This window comes from Cetorhinus maximus, unplaced genomic scaffold (genome assembly GCF_964194155.1).
Source record: "Cetorhinus maximus unplaced genomic scaffold, sCetMax3.hap1.1 HAP1_SCAFFOLD_3140, whole genome shotgun sequence".
Classification (NCBI taxonomy): domain Eukaryota; kingdom Metazoa; phylum Chordata; class Chondrichthyes; order Lamniformes; family Cetorhinidae; genus Cetorhinus; species Cetorhinus maximus.
Window position 1 is genome coordinate 23,467 of NW_027599065.1, and position 8,690 is coordinate 32,156.

General features: G+C 58.7%; 1 pseudogene across 1 annotated transcript; it reads right to left on the minus strand.

Moving 5' to 3' along the window:
* Positions 1-379: 379 nt before the first annotated feature.
* Positions 380-4,781, minus strand: LOC144677838 (uncharacterized; annotated as a pseudogene). Its single transcript, XR_013575835.1, has 2 exons — positions 4,742-4,781; positions 380-1,389 (listed from the first exon to the last, which is right to left on the minus strand). The product of XR_013575835.1 is annotated as an uncharacterized LOC144677838 (transcript).
* Between the last annotated feature and the right edge of the window lie 3,909 nt (positions 4,782-8,690).

Below are 8,690 nucleotides of genomic sequence, written 5' to 3' on the forward strand. Positions count from 1 at the left end.
GTTGGGGTTGGGTGGGGGCTTTGGGGGCACGTGCGTTGGGGATGTGAAGGTGGGGGGGAGGAAGAGAGAGAGGGGGGCCCACCATTTCTTTAAGAGGCCACGCGGGACCAGGTGGAGGAGTGGGTGACCTATCCAAGACAATGCGTGGGGGGGAGAGAGGGGGTGGGTGTGGGCTTGGGAGGCACATGCGTTGGGGGTGTGGGGGAGAGAAACGGGGGCCCACCATTTCCTTAAGAGGCCACGCGGGACCGGGTGGAGGATTGGGTGACCTATCCGAGACAGTGTGGGCCCGTTCTTCCCCGCCCCCCTCTCTTCGCCCGCACGTCAACCGGGGGGTGGAACGGGACGGGCGAAAGGGTCGGGTAGGTTCCGAGGGGGGAGGGGATCAGCTCGGCGCTGACGTCTCTTTGCCCGCGGGGACGCACTGGTGCCCGTGGAAGCCGGCGGAGGTCTTGAACTGCCCGCCGCAGTCGGCGCAGATGCGCGGCCCCTCCCAGGCGTGGACGCGCTGGTGCCGGCCGAGGACGGAGGCCCGGGAGAAGCCCCGCTGGCAGACGGGGCACTTGTGGGGCCGCTCCTGGCTGTGGGTGCTGCGGTGCTGCGCCAGGGTGGAGGACTTGGTGAAGCCCTTGCCGCACAGGGGGCACTTGAAGGGCTTCTCGCCCCGGTGGCCCCGCTGGTGCTGGAGCAGGCTGGAGGAGTGCCGGAAGGCCTTCTGGCACTCGCCGCACCGGAAGGGGCGCTCGCCCGTGTGGGTGCGCAGGTGGCTGCGCAGGCTGGAGGGCTCGCTGAAGCCCCGCTGGCACTCGCCGCACCGGAAGGGGCGCTCGCCGGTGTGGGTGCGCTGGTGGATGACCAGGATGGAGGACTGGCTGAAGCCCTTGGCGCAGAAGGGGCAGGTGAAGGGCCGCTCGCCCGTGTGGGTCCGCTCGTGGCGCCGCAGGCTGGACAGCTCGCTGAAGCCCTTGCGGCAGGTGGGGCACTGGAAGGGCCGCTCGCCCGTGTGGGTGCGCTCGTGGCGCCGCAGGTTGGAGAGCAGGTTGAAGTCCTTGCCGCAGGCCGGGCAGGCGAAGGGCTTCTCCCCGAGTGCACCCGCAGGTGCTGCTTGTAGTTGGAGTACTTGTTGAAGGTGCGGCCGCACTCGTTGCAGATGTAGCTCTTGGGGCGCCCGGGGCCGGATGGGGCTGGCGGGGGGGGCGGGGCCCGGCGGCGGGGCCTGGGCCTGGGCCTGGGTCTCTCGGGCTCCTCCTCGCCATCCCCGCCCCCCTCAGCCTCCGCGGCCCACTCCTCCAGCAGCTCGGCAGACTCGTGGGTGCAGTGGGACCCGTCGTCGTCGTCCTCCTCCTCCTCCTCCTCCTCGTCCACCTCCTCTTCCGCAACGGAGTCCTCCTGGAGGGGAGAGAGGGAGAGCGCAAAGCAGAGAGAGAGAGCGCGCAAAGCAGAGAGAGAGAGCGCGCAAAGCAGAGAGAGAGAGAGCGCAAAGCAGAGAGAGAGAGAGCGCAAAGCAGAGAGAGAGAGCGCGCAAAGCAGAGAGAGAGAGCGCGCAAAGCAGAGAGAGAGAGAGCGCAAAGCAGAGAGAGAGAGAGCGCAAAGCAGAGAGAGAGAGAGCGCAAAGCAGAGAGAGAGAGAGCGCAAAGCAGAGAGAGAGAGAGCGCAAAGCAGAGAGAGAGAGAGCGCAAAGCAGAGAGAGAGAGAGCGCAAAGCAGAGAGAGAGAGAGCGCAAAGCAGAGAGAGAGAGAGCGCAAAGCAGAGAGAGAGAGAGCGCAAAGCAGAGAGAGAGAGAGCGCAAAGCAGAGAGAGAGGGAGAGCGCAAAGCAGAGAGAGAGAGAGAGAGCGCAAAGCAGAGAGAGAGAGAGAGCGCAAAGCAGAGAGAGAGAGAGAGAGCGCAAAGCAGAGAGAGAGAGAGAGAGCGCAAAACAGAGAGAGAGAGAAACAGAGAGAGAGAGAGAGAGCGCAAAGCAGAGAGAGAGAGAGAGAGCGCAAAGCAGAGAGAGAGAGAGAGAGCGCAAAGCAGAGAGAGAGAGAGAGAGAGCGCAAAGCAGAGAGAGAGAGAGAGAGCGCAAAGCAGAGAGAGAGAGCGCAAAGCAGAGAGAGAGAGAGCGCAAAGCAGAGAGAGAGAGAGAGCGCAAAGCAGAGAGAGAGAGAGCGCAAAGCAGAGAGAGAGAGAGCGCAAAGCAGAGAGAGAGAGAGCGCAAAACAGAGAGAGAGAGAGCGCAAAGCAGAGAGAGAGAGAGCGCAAAGCAGAGAGAGAGAGAGCGCAAAACAGAGAGAGAGAGAGCGCAAAGCAGAGAGAGAGCGCAAAGCAGAGAGAGAGCGCAAAGCAGAGAGAGAGAGAGCGCAAAGCAGAGAGAGAGAGAGCGCAAAGCAGAGAGAGAGAGAGCGCAAAGCAGAGAGAGAGAGCGCGCAAAGCAGAGAGAGAGAGCGCGCAAAGCAGAGAGAGCGCGCAAAGCAGAGAGAGCAGCAGAGAGAGCGCGCAAAGCAGAGAGAGCGCGCAAAGCAGAGAGAGCGCGCAAAGCAGAGAGAGCGCGCAAAGCAGAGAGAGCGCGCAAAGCAAAGAGAGCGCGCAAAGCAGAGAGAGAGAGCGCGTAGCAGAGAGAGAGAGCGCGTAGCAGAGAGAGCGCGCGAAGCAGAGAGAGAGAGAGAGCGCAAAGCGGAGAGAGAGAGTGAGCGCAAAGCGGAGAGAGAGAGTGAGCGCGAAGCAGAGAGAGAGAGAGCGCGAAGCAGAGAGAGAGAGAGCGCGAAGCAGAGAGAGAGAGAGCGCGAAGCAGAGAGAGAGAGAGCGCGAAGCAGAGAGAGAGAGAGCGCGAAGCAGAGAGAGAGAGAGCGCGAAGCAGAGAGAGAGAGAGCGCGAAGCAGAGAGAGAGAGAGCGCGAAGCAGAGAGAGAGAGAGCGCGAAGCAGAGAGAGAGAGCGCGAAGCAGAGAGAGAGAGCGCGCGAAGCAGAGAGAGAGAGCGCGCGAAGCAGAGAGAGAGAGAGCGCGAAGCAGAGAGAGAGAGAGCGCGAAGCAGAGAGAGAGAGCGTGAAGCAGAGAGAGAGGGAGCGCGAAGCAGAGAGAGAGGGAGCGCGAAGCAGAGAGAGAGGGAGCGCGAAGCAGAGAGAGAGGGAGCGCGAAGCAGAGAGAGAGGGAGCGCGAAGCAGAGAGAGAGGGAGCGCGAAGCAGAGAGAGAGGGAGCGCGAAGCAGAGAGAGAGGGAGCGCGAAGCAGAGAGAGAGGGAGCGCGAAGCAGAGAGAGAGGGAGCGCGAAGCAGAGAGAGAGGGAGCGCGAAGCAGAGAGAGAGGGAGCGCGAAGCAGAGAGAGAGGGAGCGCGAAGCAGAGAGAGAGGGAGCGCGAAGCAGAGAGAGAGGGAGCGCGAAGCAGAGAGAGAGGGAGCGCGAAGCAGAGAGAGAGGGAGCGCGAAGCAGAGAGAGAGGGAGCGCGAAGCAGAGAGAGAGAGAGCGCGAAGCAGAGAGAGAGCGCGCGAAGCAGAGGGGGAGAAAGCGAGGCGGGGAGAAAGCGAGGCGGGGAGAAAGCGAGGCGGGGTGAAAGCGAGGCGGGGAGAAAGCGAGGCGGGGAGAAAGCGAGGCGGGGAGAAAGCGAGGCGGGGAGAAAGCGAGGCGGGGAGAAAGCGAGGCGGGGAGAAAGCGAGGCGGGGAGAAAGCGAGGCGGGGAGAAAGCGAGGCGGGGAGAAAGCGAGGCGGGGAGAAAGCGAGGCGGGGAGAAAGAGAGGCGGGGAGAAAGAGAGGCGGGGAGAAAGAGAGGCGGGGAGAAAGAGAGGCGGGGAGAAAGAGAGGCGGGGAGAAAGAGAGGCGGGGAGAAAGAGAGGCGGGGAGAAAGAGAGGCGGGGAGAAAGAGAGGCGGGGAGAAAGAGAAAGAAAAAGAGAGAGCGAGAGAGAGAGAGAGTGAGTGGGAGAGAGGGAGACAGAGGCATAGAGAGATGATCACTCTTTTTGCATAGCACAGGGAACAGGCCCATTTGGTTCACATTGTCACCCATGAGAATGCTACTCACGCCCTATCCTAACTCAAGTGAACCACAAAATCAGGGTGGAGAGGGAGAAACTGCTCCCATTGGCAGAAGGATGGAGAACCAGAGGGGACACAGATTTATGGGGATTGGGAAAAGAAGCAATGGAGACAGGAGGAGAAACTTTTTCACACGGCGAGTGGTTAGGATCTGGAACGCGCTGTCTGAGAGTGTGGGGGAGACAGGGTCAATCGAGTGGTTGGGATCTGGAACGCACTGTCTGAGAGTGTGGGGGAGACAGGGTCAATCGAGTGGTTAGGATCTGGAATGCACTGACTGAGAATGTGGGGAAGACAGGTTCCTCCTGTTCCTGTGTAACAGGCTCGAGGGGGCTGAACGGGCCTCCTCCTGTTCCTGTACAATAGGCACGAGAGGGGCTGAACGGGTCTCCTCCTGTTCCTGTGTAACAGGCTCGAGAGGGGCTGAATGGGCCTCCTCCTGTTCCTGTGTAACAGGCTCGAGAGGGGCTGAATGGGCCTCCTCCTGTTCCTGTGTAACAGGCTCGAGAGGGGCTGAATGGGTCTCCTCCTGTTCCTGTGTAACAGGCTCGAGAGGGGCTGAATGGGCCTCCTCCTGTTCCTGTGTAACAGGCTCGAGAGGGGCTGAATGGGCCTCCTCCTGTTCCTGTGTAACAGGCTCGAGAGGGGCTGAATGGGCCTCTTCCACTCTCTCTACTTTTGATGCTCTCTTCATGAACTAAGATGTGACTAAGGTACTGTCTCAAAGAGATAACTGACCTGTGTCTCTGCAGAGCTGTCACCTCCAGCCTCCATCTTGAAGTCTGCAGAGAAAAACAGTTTAAAGTGAAGTTAAAACAGATATTGGCAAGGATGACAGAACTGTGCACGGTGTTCCCAGTGTGGTCTAACTGAGGCATACGGAGACTGGAACTGTACACAGTGCTCCCAGTGTGGTCTAACTGAGGCAACGGAGACTGGAACTGTGCACGGTGCTCCGAGTGTGGTCTAACCGAGGGATACGGAGACCGGAACTGTGCGCGGTGCTCCGAGTGTGGTCTAACCGAGGGATACGGAGACTGGAACTGTGCATGGTGCTCCGAGTGTGGTCTAACTGAGGGATAGGGAGACCGGAACTGTGCACAGTGCTCCGAGTGTGGTCTAACCGAGGGATACAGAGACCGGAACTGTGCACAGTGCTCCCAGTGTGGTCTAACCGAGGGATACGGAGACCGGAACTGTGCACAGTGCTCCGGAGGTGTGTAAAAACAATAATAGGGTAATTACATTCAGTGATTTCAACTTTCCCAACATTAATTGGGATAGACATAGTGTTAAGGGCTTGGATAGAGTGGATTTCTTGAAATGTGTACAGGAGAACTTTTTAGGTCAATGTATAGAGGGTCCAACAAGGGACGGCGCAGCGCTGGACCTAATTCTGGGGAATGAAGCCGGACTGGTGGCTGAGGTGGTGGTGGGCGAGCATTTTAGCAATAGTGACCACAACATGGTACAGTTTAAACTTGTTATGGACAAAGAAATAGACAAGTTGCAAAAACATGTTTGGGATTGGGGGAGAGTGGATTTTAGTAAAATAAGGCAGGATCTGGCCAAGGTAGACTGGGAACAGTTACTTGTGGGGAAATCTACAGACGAACAGTGGGGGGTGTTCAAAAAGGAAATGGGGAGGTACAGGTTCAACATGTTCCCTCTAGGGTGATAGGAAGGAGTACCAAGCCCAGAGAACCATGGATGACCAGAGATATTCAGGATACGATGAGAAGGAAAAGAGAGGCTTTTAGCAGGTACAAGGGAAGCAAATCAGCAGAGGCATTAGTGGAGTACAGAAAGTGCAGGGTGGAGCTTAAGAAAGCAATTCGGAGAACAAAGAGGGGATATGAGAAAGCTCTGGCTGGTAAAAGTAGGGAAAATCCCAAGATATTCTATAAGTATAACAATGGGAAGAGGATAACCAGGGAAAGAGTAGGGCCCATTAAGGACCAAGGGGACAATCTATGGGTGGAGCCAGAGGACATCAGTAGTGTGTTGAATGAATACTTCACATCCGTCTTCACTCAAAAGAATGAAGATGAAGGTATCGAACTCAGGGAGGGAGACTGCGAGGTTCTTAAGCAAATTGATCTAGGGAGTGACAAGGTGTTGGAGGTTTTGGCAGGCTTAAAAGTGGACAAATCTCCAGGCCCAGATGATTTGTGTCCCAGACTGCTGAGGGAGGCAAGGGAGGAGATCGCAGGGGCTCTGACCCAAATCTTTAATTCCTCTTTGGCCCCGGGGGAGGTGCCAGGGGACTGGAGAACAGCTAATGTGGTTCCGCTATTTAAGAAGGGTTGTAGAGATAAGCCAGGGAACTACAGGCCAGTGAGTCTCACGTCAGTGGTAGGGAAACTATTGGAGAAAGTTCTGAAGGAGAGTATCTATCTCCACTTGGAGAGGCAAGGTTTGATCAGGGATAGTCAGCATGGCTTTGTCAGAGGGAGGTCATGCCTAACAAATTTGATTGAATTTTTTGAGGAGGTGACCAGGTGTGTAGATGAGGGTAGTGCAGTTGATGTAGTTTATATGGATTTCAGCAAAGCCTTTGACAAGGTCCCACATGGGAGACTTATAAAGAAGGCAAATGCACATGGGATACAGGGGAATTTGATAAGGTGGATTCAAAATTGGCTTAGTTGTAGGAGACAGAGGGTGATGACAGAAGGATGCTTTAGTGACTGGAAGCCAGTGTCCAGTGGCGTACCACAGGGATCTGTACTGGGTCCCCTATTATTCATCATTTATATAAATGGCATAGATGACTATGTAGGGGATAGGATTAGTAAGTTTGCGGATGACACAAAGATTGGCCGAGTGGTTAACAGTGAGGTTGAGTGTCTTGGGCTACAGGTAGATATAGACGGGATGGTCAAATGGGCAGATAAGTGGCAGATGGAATTTAACCCTGAAAAGTGTGAGGTGGTACACTTTGGAAGGAGTAATTTGAGAAGGAAGTATTCAATGAACAGCATGGCACTAGGAAGTTCTGAGGAACAAAGGGACCTTGGCGTGTGTGTCCATAGATCCCTGAAGGCGGAGGGGCATTTTAGTGGGGTGGTGAAAAAGGCATATGGGACACTTGCCTTTATCAATCGAGGCATAGATTACAAAAGTAGGGAGGTCATGTTGGAGTTGTATAGAACCCTGGTGAGGCCACAGCTGGAGTACTGTGTGCAGTTCTGGTCGCCACATTATAGGAAGGATGTGATTGCACTGGAGGGGGTGCAGAGGAGATTCACCAGGGTGTTGCCTGGGATGAAACGTTTAAGTTATGAAGGGGAGGTCGGATAGACTTGGGTTGTTTTTGTTGGAGCAGAGAAGACTGAGGGGCGACCTGATCGAGGTGTACAAGATTATGAGGGGCATGGACAGGATGGATAGGGAGCAGCTGTTCCCCTTAGTTGAAGGATCAATCATGAGGGGACATAAGTTCAAGGTGAGGGGCAGGAGGTTTAGGTGGGGGATGTGAGGAAAACCTTTTTGACCCAGAGGGTGGTGAGGGTCTGGAATGCGCTGCCTGGGAGGGTGGTGGAGGCGGGTTAGCCTCACATCCTTTAAAAAGTACCTGGATGAGCACTTGGCACCTCATCAACATTCAAGGCTATGGGGCCAAGTGCTGGTCAATGGGGTTAGGGAGGTAGGTCAGGTGTTTCTCACAGTGTTGGCGCAGACTCGATGGGCCGAAGGGCCTCTTCTGCACTGTGAGATTCTGAGTGTGGTCTGACCGAGGGGTATGGAGACGGGAATTATGCACAGTGCCATGCAATAGCGAGTTTGATGTTCTACCCTATACCCCCCCACCCCCATTTTCACGCTGGGGGAGGACTGAAGGGGAGAGGGGTGATGGGCGGGCTGGTCCACAATGGAGGAGGGGGTGCGGAGAGGAGGGGTCGGCGAGTCCAGAATGGCAGGGGGGAGGGACGGGGCAAGGGAGGGGTGGTAGGGGGGAGGGGGAAGCGGGTGTGGAGGGGGGAGGGGGAAGCGGGTGTGGAGGGGGGAGGGGAAGCGGGGGTGGAGGGGGGAGGGGAAGCGGGGGTGGAGGGGGGAGGGGGAAGCGGGGGTGGAGGGGGGAGGGGGGAAGCGGGGGTGGAGGGGGAAGCGGGGGTGGAGGGGGAAGCGGGGGTGGAGGGGGGGAGGGGGAAGCGGGGTGGAGGGGGGAGGGAGAAGCGGGGTGGAGGGGGGGGGGAGAAGCGGGGGGGAGGGGGAAGCGGGGGGAGGGGGAAGCGGGGAGGAGGGGGAAGCGGGGGGGAGGGGGAAGCGGGGGGGAGGGGCAAGCGGGGGGGAGGGGGAAGCGGCGGGGAGGGGGAAGCGGGGAGGAGGGGGAAGCGGGGGGGAGGGGGAAGCGGGGGGGAGGGGGAAGCGGGGGGGAGGGGGAGGGGGAAGCGGGGGTGGAGGGGGGAGGGGGAAGCGGGGGTGGAGGGGGAAGCGGGGGTGGAGGGGGGAGGGGGAAGCGGGGGTGGAGGGGGGAGGGGGAAGCGGGGGTGGAGGGGGGAGGGGGAAGCGGGGGTGGAGGGGGAGGCGGGGCTCGGGGGTGGGGAGGGGGGGAGGGGGAAGCGGGGCTCGGGGGGGGGAGGGGGAAGCGGGGCTCGGGGGGGGAGGGGGAAGCGGGGCTCGGGGGGGGGAGGGGGAAGCGGGGGGGGGGGCTCGGGGGGGGGAGGGGGAAGCGGGACTCGGG